At 48.5% G+C, this 14,959-nt stretch overlaps 1 protein-coding gene across 2 annotated transcripts in view; it reads right to left on the bottom strand.

Moving 5' to 3' along the window:
• grin2da (glutamate receptor, ionotropic, N-methyl D-aspartate 2D, a) overlaps nt 1–13,409 on the bottom strand; it is a 92,785-nt gene extending 79,376 nt beyond the window's left edge. For both annotated transcript variants that reach the window (XM_029845042.1, XM_029845043.1), the window contains exons 1-2: nt 13,152–13,409; nt 142–251 (exon numbers count right to left, since the gene is read on the bottom strand). The gene's annotated coding sequence lies outside the window, so the exon portion shown is untranslated. The remainder of the gene's footprint in view (nt 1–141; nt 252–13,151) is intronic.
• Nucleotides 13,410–14,959: the final 1,550 nt, after the last annotated feature.

The following is a 14,959-nucleotide window of genomic DNA, read 5'->3' as shown; positions in this document are numbered from 1 at the left end:
GTGTGACCGAGAACCGACTCTGACACACCAGCCGACAGACACCCCCCCAACACACACACACGCGCACACATCCATTTACACCAAACTGTGAAGAGTGATATTGAACTTTCCGGCCTGATGACATCATCTGTGGCAACTCACCCTGTCACCAAATCCGGCGTAGCGACGGCTCACCAAACTGTCCGGCACCCAGGGGAGTTAACGGCGTTTGCCTGGAGGCCCCGGCGAGCTGGTAATGGGTCAGTGTGAACCTAATGAAGGAGGCAAAAGCAAGAAGTCAACTCAGAGCAAATGAGACGGTGATGTTTAGAGCACTGAAGACGCAGACGCCTCTGTAAATAAGGACGCCTCCACCGTCGCCGCAGCTGCTTACAATCATCTCATTTTCTGAGTTGATCACCCACAGAATGCCCAGCAATGAAAAATGTAATTTTTGAGTTTGAACGTGTAATTAAGCTCGCCCGCATTTGCAGCAAATCAGGCCTTTGAACCTTTATCAACAAACCCTGTGACTGGCTGCGACGTTGCTGGGGTCTGATTCTCAACAGGTAGCCGTGGTTCACCTGATGAATCCAGCAGCAGCCGCAGCTCCTTCTCCGTCACTTTGAAGGAAAACGCGCATGCCCGCCCTGACAGCTCATTCCGAAGTGCTATAACAGACTCCTCAAAGGCTTCGGAGGCCTTTAACTTCTCCTGTCAGAGTCTTGTGCTCATGTTATTGAGTGTTAGAGAGGAAGGTGCAATTCGCACCCCTCGAATTACAAGAGGAAAGGGATTAAAGGTCACAACCTAAACAACAGGATCATAAAAACAGTCATGTCAGAGAGTGAAAATAGTCCCTGAGGGAGCCGAGGTGAAGAGATGCTGTGGAGAAACCGTGCAAATGTGAGAGGGAACGTTATCGGCAATGTTCCCTCTCATCGTGTCCATCAGCCAGTCTGCTTCCAGGAAGCACCAAGAGCACCAAATCAACATGAAATTAAATAGATGCTTCCAGATTCCAGAGACTGATCCGGTTCGTTCAGCAGACAGGCCGTGTTCTCCTCTCTCAGCTGGGGGGGGTAGCTACCCTTGAGCAATGCGGTAGACCCTCTTCAGCTGGGGGCGGAGCTAACGTGACGGATGTGCCAACGCCCTCAAGACTGAAGACACCTGTCGGAACACCTGAGAGGTGTCCAGCCTGTTTGAACAGAGTTCTGCTCCGAGGTGCTGCTGATCAGAACTTCCTTCACGCGTGTTTCCATCCTGACAACTGATCAAACGTGGCTCTGTGTCGATCCAGCTATTAGAGCCACCGCTGAGCTCAGGCTGCTCTCCTAAAACCTGAACATGCCTTCGCTATAAGCATGAGTCAGCAGATTTACCGAGGAACAGCTCTGACTGTTCCAAAATAGAACAGCTTTCCTCTGTTTTCAGGCAGCGTTCCAGCATCATAATTCAAAGAATATTTTAGTGTCATCCCACTGAAACGTGCATGTTGCTGGGAGGTTACGTATGCATGACTTTTTATCTTCATTAAGGAGAAGGTTAGCTAGTCTGAGGGTGCCGCAGGAACAAGCGCAGAGCAAATGAATCTGTCTCTCACAATCAGACTGAGCTGTGTTTTGGTGTGACCTTGCAGTAGGACGGCACCAACCTTTGCTGATATTTGAGGCTAACTTGGATGTTTCTGCTCAGCTCAAGCTGCAAAAGAGCTTCAGGAGGGTCTCCCTTCATGACGATTCCTGCTAATTTCTCCTAGTGAAAGTGGACTCTTCCTCTCCTGCAGCTAAAATGTTCCTCTCTTGGATGAGCACCTCCGCTGTGCTAACTTTAGCTGGTTTTGCTCTGTCACACATGATTTTGTGTACCCAAATGTGTGGATGACACCTTAATCCTCACACTGGCAGATTTTTTTATTTTTTTCGCCACCAGGCACCAATGTTGCATCCAGCTGTCCCACCGCAGCCTGAGTTCACTCTTCGTGTCCTTTCCTGATGTCACTCAGCCCTCTGACAGCTGCCAAATTTGTACCTCCACAACTGATTTGATGGGAAAATGAGCATAAATCAACGTCGACAGATGCCTCGAGCACCACATGTGAGAGAAGCTGCGGGAAATTCAGGGTAAGAAGCCCCGATTCTGATTCTGATGATGAATCTTGCGCCTTCAGGTGGGTTTTGTAGTTCCATTGACATCCAAGAAGTAACTTTGGAGGTCAGCACATGAATAAAAGATCCCTCTTCTCCTTAAAGTCAAGAGTTATCAGCAGTTCCACCCATCGCCCGGGTCACACAGAACATCTGATAAATGGAAATTGTTCTCTGGGAACTCCATGAAAAATAACCATCCTGCCCATTTTTCATCTCACATCTGTAAAAAAAAGAAAAGGGTCTGCTCTCATGTCAGAATCTTTCAAATGTCCTTCACATCATGTCGGCCTGGTTGCTGTTTACGGCCAGCGAAGTTTGAATTGTGCCCAATTTGTGTGCAAATTTCTGAAATTACCTTTGGCATCCACGGGGAGTTTCCCTTTCTTCAGTCGGCTGGAGTCCCTCTGTGAGTGAAGATGGGTTTCTGGGACATATTGATCATTCCTATTTATGCTACAGCAGAGAAGTTGGAGCTGAACGCGGGTCTGGAGTCTCGTGTGGGTTGGACTAAGGAAGTTGCAGTAAAAAGTGTGTCTTGAAGGAAAGATGGAGGACGAGACGGTGGCACTAAAATACTTGTGGAAGAGGGAGAAGACGACAAAGGTGGAGATAGAACCTGGTGTGAAGATGGAACATGGAGTTGCTCACAGCTTAAAGATCGTGTTTTGTCAATGAAACGTTTCATTTTTATAAAGAGTAGCATCAGCAGCATGTGTGTGTGTGTGTGTGTGTGTGTGTGTGTGTGTGTGTGTGTGTGTGTGTGTGTGTGTGTGTGTGTGTGTGTGTGTGTGTGATATTAACAGAATGTCAATGAAAACCGCTTCATTTACAGCTTCTGTCTACTTGACATTCCCAACTGGCCACACTCCTATTTAGGTCCAATAATCATTAAATCTCAAACCAACGTTTCCTTGCTAACAAGCTGCAGCCAATTAGCTGCGGCGGCGGCGGCGGCGTGTTGCTGTGATGCTGACCACCATTCTCCACGCCAGGATGTAATTAATGCTAATAAAGATCAAGCTGTTGAGTCAAGCTGCTGGTCTCTTACTGGGTCTGCTGGTCTCTTACTGGGTCTGCTGGCCTCTTACTGGGTCTGCTGGTCTCTTACTGGGTCTGCTGGCCTCTTACTGGGTCTGCTGGTCTCTTACTGGGTCTGCTGACCTCTTACTGGGTCTGCTGGTCTCTTACTGGGTCTGCTGGTCTCTTACTGGGTCTGCTGACCTCTTACTGGGTCTGCTGGTCTCTTACTGGGTCTGCTGGTCTCTTACTGGGTCTGCTGGCCTCTTACTGGGTCTGCTGGTCTCTTACTGGGTCTGCTGACCTCTTACTGGGTCTGCTGGTCTCTTACTGGGTCTGCTGACCTCTTACTGGGTCTGCTGACCTCTTACAGGTCACCATAAAAATGAACCCTGTACACTGTAATTTTAAATGAAGCCTTTTCTTCATTTCCAGTGTTTTTAAGAGTGAATTAGTATGTGAAAGTAGGCACTCGTATTGAAGGGTATTAAACAGTGTTGGGCTTTTCCTATCTTACCTGTAGGCCATGTTTAATTCTGCAGCCAGTCTCCTTTATAAAAGCTTGAAGGGTTGTGATAAAAGACAGAAGTGACTCATATTTTTTAAGCTTCAGATATTCAAATGAGAGCTCAGGTGACACTGCAAGTGTATCGTGGAGATTTTTAAGTACCTTCTCTACAATAGTGCCAAGACGTGAGTGATAAACTCATGTTAGGAGAACTCTGCATTCATTTGTAGGTCTCTAGTGGCCACCCGTGATACTGCAGGCAGAATCGGATTCAATCCAATCATCCTCGACTGAACGATGGAAGACGCCATAAGAATCAAGGCAAACATTTTTATACAGCATATACATCTGAAATGAATAATTGGCTTTTTCCATCAATTAACTGAAGCTTGGACAACCAATCTGAGATCAGCTGAGACACGTTTGATGAGACTTCCTCAAAAATGCAAACATGTTTGCAGCCGTCAGGTACGGGCGAGCAGCAGCTGAACACAGAGCTCCTCCGCTGGACTGAGGTTGTGAATTATTAACACCCACTCCACATAATCACACCAGATCCATTCTGATCTGGAAGCAGGATGCAGCCTGAATACAGAGGAAACTCACAAGGTCAGTTTCACTGCTGGTTACAGAACATCGGCTCCAGCCGAGCAGGCTGAAACAGGAGGAGGCTCCACCTTTCATTCAGGTTTAGAAGAGAGTAGCTAAAGCACGGCTCAGCGGTGGAGTTGGAATTGGTGCTGGAACCTTCACGTTCTTGGAACTCCAAAAAGTGTTTATGTTAGCATGTTTGCTAATCATGATTCAGCTAATATGTCAAAATCACCCAAACGTGGCAGCATGTGTATTCAGCTCATAACTCACCAGTATTACAAAGACCAAAGTGTAAAGCAGGGAAGAAAAAAACATTTTCAGTGCAGCGAAGGAGCAGAAAGGAAGTGATCGATGGCGCACCCCCGATCGATTACGTAAGAGCGTCCTCATCAGCACCCAGCGTGAACAAAAGGACGTTCCTGAGGTGGGTTAAACGAGCGAATTAGAGGGGATTTAGGTAGAACTAGAGACCTTCTCAGGCAAATGGTGCTTATCATCCTATTAGCCGGCCGCTCTGTGGGCAGACAGGGGCATCTGCAGAGGCGGCCGTGGGCAGAAACGACCCTCTGAAGCCGCAGAGGAAGAGACGAAGCGAAATTCAATTAGAGCTCGAACCAACAGTGTCTGCAGGAATGAAAAATGGCAGCGCGGCCCCCCCGCCTCAGCCCACTGGCTGCACGTGAGCCGTGTTTCAGCACACATGACGCGCCAGTCGCATGTGCGCGCTGGCGTTCAGTGTTGCGATGAAGCTATTTACGTAAATGTCAGGGCGGTTTTTCACTTCTAGAGACACAAATGGCAGAAGTTGGCTGGCAGGCAGCGAGCGGAGCCTTTTATTCTAATGATTTTAATGTGAGGGATTATTGGGCCGGAGCGGCGTGACACAATTATCCATCTCTCTGTTTACATTATGAAGCTATTAAAGTAGCAACAATGAATTCAACCAGTCACACTGAAATATGACACAACGGGTGGACGAGAAGCTTTTACTGGCTTTTAGCATGGTTGTGTGATACAAGCATGACGTGGACACTGACCCATCTCCCTGTTTCCCTTCAGACTTGAGTTACGGCCTCCTGCTCACAACTCTGCTCAGTTCCCATTTCGAATCGGCGACCTCCAAGGTCACAATGCACCAGAGGGGCTCTGTGATTTGTATCTTCTCCTCATCTACTCTGGAATATCTTGGCTGAGCTGTGTCGCAGCAACAGAACCTGGGAGGTCCAACAGCTGATCGGATATTTAAATCATTTAGAGTCAATAAAAACAATTTTACTGGCTGAATCCCACGGGCAGCACTGACAGGAAGCAAGTCAAATGGGTTTTTATCCCAGATAAGAGTCCACATTCAAGGCCGATACCTCCAAACCCAACACTGGTCATCCTAAAAATGTGAGATAAAATATGCCGTAAATATGGATTTGATCATTTAGTTTGAGGGTTATTGTAAATGTAAGATTAATTCCAAGCAAGCGTCTCAGTTTAGTGGTGACGAATGCTTTCGTTTTAGCGTTGTCCTGCTGCTAGCACTGCTAATGGACCCGCAACATAAACTGAAATCAATGGCTGATGAATGCAGCTCCTGACAAACTCCAGCAGCAGTATGATTGAAATTTCTGACCCAGGTTGTTCTGCTGGCTCCCAGAGCAGTTTTCCATTCAAGCATTGACCTCAGAGACAAGAGCGAATCTCCACATTTGCCAGATTAGTCCTCCTCCCGACAGACTCCAGAGACAGAGATTATGTTTTCCAACAGGCCGGCTGCAGGGACGTAGAATTTACAAGACAATCCGGTGCCAAAGGGACGGCTGGAATCTGTCCTCCCCTGACCAAAAGACAATGGCGGCCCAATAACCGAGCGTGCAAAGGCTGAATGTCGCTCGGCAGTGACAAAAGAACGCTTAAACTGAAGCAAATTACCTAATATCAGCCTCCTGCGGAGGATTTGTCATGCTAAATGTGTCAGTTCAGTTCTCGTCTTTGGCCTGTGAAATGGCTGCGTCACTGATTGAAAATAAAAACACCAGTTAGAAAACACAAGTAAAGTAAAAACTAAGCAATAATTCTGCTACCACCGCATTAGCATTCAAGCTAGTCGTCCTACACAGAGAGATCTCAACAATCATCTGCAGGTCTCATTGGTCCTTGGTGATATTAAAGTTTAATATAATAAAACCATTAACAATTAAACCATTGATGAGTCTACAAAAGAGTTTTTATTAATTCTGCTGTAAATGCAGCTCTTGTACTTTAATAGATGCCTCGTTCTGGTGCTGGCACAGGATTCACTTTGCCACCAGCAAAAAATGGATAAATACATATGTGAGCTGTTAGAGGAACAAAAGTACAAATCCATGTAGCCTTGCAAACCTTTTTACACCTGGAGGAAAAGTCTCTCACAATCAGGTTTGGGCTCCTGTGTCTCCACCACGGCCTGGCTTCAGAAACACTTGTTCTGGCCCAGTACAGCACAGGGGACACAAGGAACAGCTGGAGGCTGAGTTCCTGCGTGTCTGCACATTGGCAGGAGTCTTTAGGCATCGGGAAAGTGTCTTTCGTTCAGTCTCCCCCGTCAGGCATGCGCAAGCTTAAAACCCAACTAATTGATCACATTGCATTCAGTGCGGCAGCCGGTGCAACCTTGAGAGCCGACGTGAGGGATGGAGCCTCCGTCCAAAGTGAAGGCTGAGCCTTTCACAGCAGACAGAGTCGCACTGGAAAAAAGCTGCCTTCAACAAGCTTTTTAGCAGCGGATGGACGGGCTGCAGGCTAACAGCCTCAAGAAAGTCAAGAATGTAGAGTGGCTGCAGAGTAAAAGGCAGCCCAGGAGGCTCGGTGGGGGGTGGGGGGGAGGGGGGGCAGACAAAGAAATACAGATGAAGGAAGAGAAAATGAAATGGCAAATGAGGAGTTCAGGCGACGCAAATGCAAAGATAAAGTGCACTTTAGCTCTAAATGGCCGCTGCCACTTCTCACATGACTGAGATTTTAGTATAAAACATTTGCATGAAAACTGTCCACGCGTGTCCCTCGGTGGACGACTGCGGCCCCCGCCTCGTCCTTTCTGCTCCTGTTGTCATCGTTGGCCCTGGTCTCGCTCTCAGGTGCCCTTGTCTCTGAGTGCTACATCACAGGTGGGGTTACACGTACACGGAACCCCCCCCCCCCCCCCGCACCCCCGTCCCCCACATCCCTGTCCCTTCATCCCCCCAGATTCAGCTCAAACCACATTTGTGGGCTGATGTAGCTCTGCAGCTACAGGTCGGCCCACCGAGCCCCTGGTTAGTTCCCTTCAATTCCAGAAGGTTCCCCTGAATGTCCTTTTGATTCCCCTCCTGTGCAATTAAACAGCAAAGCTGATTCACATCCAAAATTCAATCTATTAAGAACTGCACAGGACCCGGACCTCTCTGTTTAAAGTCCAACGTTCAGGTGTCGGGGATCAACAGTGAAGAGCCTCCAGGTCCACAGCAGAGGAACATCTCTCACCCCAAAGATGCCACCCGGGGCAGCCTCGTTCATTAATGAACGGGAAAGGACGATGGGATCCTGGCTGGCCTCCGGGGGTCCTCTGCTGGGGCTGGACCTGCTTCAGGGGTCCAGTAAATGGTAAAGGTGATAGAACCTCAGACGTCCTATCAGGTTTGCGCATTTTACAGGTCAAGATTGAGAGTTTGAACTCCTGCTGAAGGAAAACCACTTGTGGAAAAGTCCTTTGGGGCAGAAGGAGCTGGAAGCATCAGCCTGTTTAAAATAATCCAGGAATGTCAATATTCCGCAGGCTAATTAAGAGCCAGCCGCTGTTCCTTCATGTCGAACAGCCTGCTGCGGCGGCTCCAGGAGTACCAACAATCTGATCTCCATTAAGGATGTGTGGAGGAGGAGCCGCGGCGTCACCGGCCGGCGGAGATAAAGGGCTGATGCATGGAGGCGTCGGTCTGGTGTGTGTAATAAATGTGGATTTAATAGAAATGACTCAACTTTATCTCCACTGCTCATCTGCTGCAGGCAGCACTCTGGTGCTTCCTCACACTTTTCTTCAAATATCTGATGGTGCTGCTCAGAACGCACGCGATCCAGTGGCCGTCGGGAAGCAGCTCCATCCAAAATCGTGTCAGGTGCTTTTAAAGAAATTACAGCAGAAATCATGGCGTCGGCCTTAATCGTGATGCCGACGCCACGTTAATTCCCCACCGCCTTGTTGGTGTCTGTTGCCTCATAATGCAGCGTGTAAATGAAACGTCCTGGTTTCAAACGTGGCCCAGAAATGCTGCAAGCCTGCGTGTCATCCAGTCCCCTTCCTCCTAATCCTCCCTCCGTCTACCTTAAAATATGCAGCCGGGGAGGAAAAACAGATCCCTGACACAAATAAAGTCTCATCTCAGACTGAGACCAACAACCTCACTAACAACGGCGTCTCTGCAACCGCTGTGCAATCAGGAGCAACCGGCTCGACTCTCTGAGGGAGGGCTGTGCAGGGCCGAGGCTCTGTAGTCTGACCACTAGGTGGCGCCCCATCTGGCCTACAGCAACTAAAGAGCTCTCGAACAAAATGGGGTTTTGAATGAAAAAATGCACCATCTCAGTTCCAGTTTATTAAATTCACAGTTGACTGGTTTTATTAGTAGGACTGTGAGGCCAGAATCTTCAGAAACTTTAAATCAGAGACTTGGGTTTCCAGTTTAATGGGTTTTTAGATGGCAAACCTCTGAATTGAAGCATTATTCTACAAGAATTAGGAAGGAGGTTGGGACGGGATGGAAAAGAGATGATGTCACCATCACTAGAATGGTGTTGTGGGTGGAGGCGGGGGCGTAGGTAACTGCAGCCTGGACTGTGGCTGTCGCAGGTAAACGTTCAGTATCGGAAAAGAGACCTGCAAGCGCTAATTTCTTTTTTCCATTTCTTCCATAGTTCCCATTTTTATGTTGTAACCCTTCCTCCCTTCAACTTCCTCCCTCCCCTCGAATGACTCTCTCCAGGAAGTTGGATGGCAGCAGTTAAAGCTGATTCAGCCGACCCATCTGTCGTCCTGCTGTTCTTTCCCCCCCGGTCACCTGCGCGACCTGCCCAGACACCAAACATCCACTTCCTGGTTGGAGGTTATAGAAATGCTGAACCGCACGAGAGAAAAGCGGGCGATTCAGTGATGTTCTACATTCATGGCGAGGAACAAAAAACAGTTGAGCCACCTGAGCTTCCTCCTTAGTGTTGACTTTGGCCAGAGCCCTGAAGAATAAGGATGAGTGTGTGAGTGTGTGTGTGTGTGTGGGGGGGGGGGGGGGGGGGGGGGTCGGCCCTACATGATGAAACACACACAGGCACGAATGCAAGTTCATTCATCTCCCTGTTCTCCCATTCAGCAGGCTGAGCTGACGGAGGACACCGATAAAGAGGGGAGGATATGAATGGTCCGACCAAGGGGGGGAGGAGGGATAAATAAACGAGGGAGGGGGGAGTGATGAAGGAAAGGGGCAGGAAAGAGAGATATGAAAAAGAAGTGCATTTGGGATGGAAAAATAGAAATATAAATCAAAGGACAGGAAGAAGAGGACAGGAAGAAAACTTGGAAAAAATGATTTTAAATGGAAAAAATGATGAAAGAGAAGAAGAAAGAATAAAAAGGTACAATTAATAGTAAAGAAAATCATGAATAGAGAAGTTTCAATGTTGATGAGAGAAAGAAAGAGAATCAATGTGAAATGAGAGAAAAGAGAAAAGTCAATAAAGGAGAACAAAAACAGTCCAGATGACTCCTAAAAATAGATCCAAAATGGCTGAAGTCATTTAGCCAATCTCAGTCTCTCCCTCTCTGTCCCCCCCCCCCCCCCCCCCACACACACACACACACACAAACAGAGTTTGTGTTTCAACAACACTCAGGGATTATGTGAATGAAATGAAGAATTCAGACAGCGTCAGAGTGAAACGTGATTGTAGAACAGAAACAAAAGAAGAAGGAGAGGAAATGGAAGATGGAGACAGACAGACAGACAGACAGGCAGGCAGACAGACAGACAGACAGACAGACAGACAGACAGACAGACAGACAGACAGACAGACAGACAGACAGACAGACAGACAGACAGACAGACAGGCAGACAGGCAGGTGACGTCCAGCTCCAGTGCCTCTGCGTCGCTGTGCTGAACTGCTGGGAGTGACGCCACATGACAGCTTTTAGTCGTGGGAGAGAACAGCAGCTGGCACGTTTGATTCCACTTCTTCACTTCTTTCCTTTTTCCTCCACTCCAGATCATCCCTCCTTTCTCACCTCCATCTTCCCTCTTCACCCTTATCTTGAATGCCCTAATCACACATTCGAACCTGGAGCGAACTCTACCATCGATTGTAGCGAGCAAAAAACGGCTCTGGTGCCCCCTGCTGGTGGGGGTGGGGCCGGAAGTAGCCCCGCCTCCTCCGTTATCTCAGGTACGATGAGCAAAACAGAAAGCAAAGTTACAGGTGTTGTTGAATAATCTCTTTTTACAGTTGGTGGCTCTAAAGGTTTTAGTTTGACCGGATGTACGATCCAGGAAGCCAGACGTGGAGACAGCAGAGTGTCCGTCCTCCATCCAGGTGGTCATTGCACAAAACAGCTGAACGCCTGAACGGGCGCCAATTCTAAGTCATCAGGCTCATCACAGACAAGACCAACATTTATCTGGAGATACAGCCATGGATCATTATTCCCTTCATGACGTCACCGCCTGCAGATTATGTGCAGATAATCATTATTGTTTTAAACAAAATGTGGAAAACTCAACCCTTGACTGAAGGACGGATTTATGCTGATGTTTGGATCTGACCTTCATTAAGCAGTCAGCGCTAGGAGCTCTTGAGCAAAACATGCTAGCACAATGAAGTTTAAGTTTCTTGCCGCTCACATCAGCTAAACCTGGTTTGTTCAGACACGTTGGAGAAGATGTGGTGGACAGATCATGGTTGGTTCCCCAGTCCTCCCCTAAACCCACTCGGTGTTACTAAGGTGAGCTGGGATGAGACGTGATTCTTGGGGTGAAGGCGACACGTGTCCTCTACATGAGATTAGGAAGACAGCAGTAATTTTAAGACCAGACCTGATCTCCATTCCTCCTCTCTGGTAGCCCAAGCCCGAGCTCCTCTGGCTATCTCTCATCTGGTTGCAACAAACTGGGGTCAGTTGCTCATTTCTGCTGCTCCAACCCGAAACATCTGTTACATCTTTGGAATATAAATGGGTGCAAATCAAAACTCTCCCGTGGAAGCATCCCAACGGCTGTGTGTGCACCAGTGTTGGCGCTACGTTCATCAGAGCATCTCCCGAGGATCGGCTCAGCATCAGACTGGCATCACTGTTCACACATGCAGCGCGCAGCATCAGATGTTGCCGAGGCTTGGGGATGTCTCGGGGGGGGGGGCTGGTGGTCCTGGCTCAACCAGAGCTTTAACCAGCGAACCAGCTAATTAAACCAAACATGGAAGCATTTTTCATAGCCACAGTTTCTCCTGACAGAATCCTCAATGAGATTTTTCCCGTGGAGGCCCCAGTCCGGCGTCCCACAATGACGGTTCGGCTTCAGCTGCGAGAATCCAGAAATTAGGTTCTGCAAAGTCTAACGAGGTGGCGCTCATCCATCACCTTCCTCACAAACTACATTTGTTGACATTCACATGGCAAGTTTGGAATTCTGTCCCCATGAGGCACCAACTGGGATGCCTCCCACTTCCCACCTTTCTGAAATGCAGCATCAGAACCAAACGTGGAGGCTCAGGTGGATAACAGAGCAGAGGCGGGCCCACAAAAGACCCCCGTTTGATGGGATGACATCCCGGCCGCTCCGATCCTTAGACGGAGTTCTCCAGATGCCACGAGGAGGAATTTAAAGCCGTTTTTAAAGGTTTGCTTAGCAGAAAATGTGTTACTGCAAATGTCGCACTGGCAGCTGGTGACCCGATCGATCACACTCCTGCAGTAACGCAGGGAAGGATGAAGGGAACGTGCACAACCAGAGCGGGTTCACGCTGAAAATCCCATTCAAACTGTTGAATCACATGTGCACACACGCACACGCACGCACGCACACACACACACACACACACCTGAAACTGCATCATCATCATCAGCGTGAGTGCCTTTTTATTTTCTTTGTGCTTTCAAGAATTGTAACGAGGAGGAGATAAAGAAGAAGAAGAAGAGGTTGGATGTGAGGACGGAGGGATGGATGGGTGGAGATGGGGCTGCTTGCTGCGGGCGCTGAATCCCAATTTTCCCCGTCTGTCCCGGGAGTGATCTCCACACACGCTGCTCAGTGCTGCCGGTGTGCCAGCTGCTGATGTGCACACCAACACACTGATCCAGACTCTGATAGCTGCCCTACAGCTAATAACGGGGGTGGGGGGGTGGGAGGTTGGGGGGGGGGGGGGGGGGGGGGCTGGAGAGGGCAGAACGTATGCGCAACAACCGGCTGGGGATGCGGGATGCCTGCATACGGCGAGCTCAGGCGGGTATGCGGGTTTTCAGAAATGTCACATCTGAATCACAGCTGCCCGCATCTTCTCTCACGGACTCCCAAGTTGCGCACTGACTTCATGCGTGAGGTGGTGTTGGTTGGGGGGGGTGGGGGGGGGGGTCGAAAGGATTTGCGCAAAGGTCCGCACATGCATGAGCCCCTTTGGGTGCAAGTGATGCCACTAATAAGGACACGCGCGCATCAATGACAGAGGGGTCAAAGCTTCTCGCACCGGCCGGCTGCACCCCGAACGTCCCCAGCACGTACGCGCACAGCGGCGGCACCTGGGCAGCCAGCAGCCGGGACGTGAAGGGCAAAGCCGGGGACAGTTGTGCGAGACGCGGCGCAACATTTTCACCTTGAGGGTGACAAACGGGGAAGGGGGAGAGAAAAGGAAAGGTTGCACTCACTGTCTGCGGGAGCCCGCTTCTCTTCTTCTCCTCCTTCTCCTCTTCTCCGGGGCTTTTCTCCGTGCACAGTCCAGCCGTCCATCCCTCCGCTGGACAGCTCCTGCGGCATGTAGAGCCTGATCGATTCTAATGTTGCGGGATAATGTCCTCGGGATGGAACGCAAACATTTCACCCCCTCCTTCACGCAAGAAACTGATAATCACGCGCGCGCACAGTTTGAAGCTTTCCTCCACGCGGCGCGGCTACATGTTGCTGCTCTCTCTCTCTCTCTCTCTCTCTCTCTCTCTCTCTCTCTCTCTCTCTGTTTCTCTCCCTCTCTGTTTCTCGGTTAAAATTCAGTATGTACGCTCTGTCACCTAGCAACGCCCCCCTCTTCCTCCCTCTCATCTCTCCTCATCACTTCCTCACGACACGTGTTGAATGCAGAAACTAAGTTGACCGTTCTTGGATTGTTCCTCGTCCCTTTTTCCCTCTCCTCAATGCTGCTGCAGCGTTACGTGAACCATCAACGTTCCACGCTGACAGCAAACATGTGACTGAGAGCGGGAACATTTTAGGTCTTCAACATTAGTCACGTGACGTCAACAATCGTGAGGGTGATTGGCAAGTTTCCTCAGGTAGTGTCTGTCCATGGAGAGCTGATTGAAACCTAATTGCATTATAAAATACTGGCAGGAAGTTCAATAGTTTAAATGTTGTAGTTGCCAATAACAACATGAGATACAGTATGAGTTCATTTGGCCCTGAAGGCATCACGGTTGTTTGTCATTGTCAGTCGGCAAATATTTGGTTGACAATAATGGTGCATTTCACTTAATATTAGCTGTCCTGATGAGTTTACCAACTTAAACTCAGTACTCAATGTTCCACGACATTAGCTTAGCTTGTGATGAGCCACAGTCTCCCAATATTGCTATGGCAACTAAAGCCGATGGTGTAACTGTAAAACTTTATAAAAGCTGTTGTAAATGATAAAAAGGAACTTCTGTGCATCATTATTCGTCTTGTCATATCTGGGTATTTATATTAGCCACCCATGCCAGCATGAACATTCTGCATGCATCTATTCATGCTTCCACTCTTTCTTTTAACCTGTTGTTTCACTTGTCTGCCACAAACGACATTAGATTAGTTTTGATGATCTTTAAGTGCCTGAACACCGACGAGTTTTAAAGATGATTTATTTTTAGTTTCGGGGTTGTTGTTTGGTTTTTTTTTGCTTGGCGTGAACGACAGCAGTAATTTTAGCTCTAAAAACGTAAAAACATCTTTCATCTCTCGTGTCTTTATGAGGTGCGCCTGTGTGTGTGTGTGTGTGTGTGTGTGTGTGTGTGTGTGTGTGTGTGTGTGTGTGTGTGTGTGTGTTCACGCACACACACTGGTAAACAGCTTTTTTCTTTTTCCCAGCATAAATTTAGAAGAAACATTCAGCGGTCGGCTGCTCGGCCTTCAACGTTGTTTTAAAAATAGCTGTTAATCATCAGAGGATGGTTGGACAGCCAGACAGACAGACAGACAGACAGACAGACAGACAGACAGACAGACAGACAGACAGACAGACAGACAGACAGACAGACAGACAGACAGACATACGGCCATCTTGCTTCATGTTTATGGGGCTGTTGTGAACGTCAGAGGTCTAATAAAGCTGAGGGAGAAACCTGCAGAGCGGCGTGGACACACTCTCACGGCAACGTGCGAAGTCACTTGAACAGGCGTTTCATTTGCTAATGCTGCTCCCAAAGCCATAACATGATTACTTTCTGGCTAAATGATACAATAAACCTCGTTCTTCATTCATCTTTTT

This window comes from Takifugu rubripes, chromosome 12 (assembly GCF_901000725.2).
Source record: "Takifugu rubripes chromosome 12, fTakRub1.2, whole genome shotgun sequence".
In the NCBI taxonomy this organism is placed as follows: Eukaryota; Metazoa; Chordata; class Actinopteri; order Tetraodontiformes; family Tetraodontidae; genus Takifugu; species Takifugu rubripes.
The sequence above is the reverse complement of the archived record's forward strand: the minus strand, read 5'-3'. Positions and strand labels throughout refer to the sequence as shown.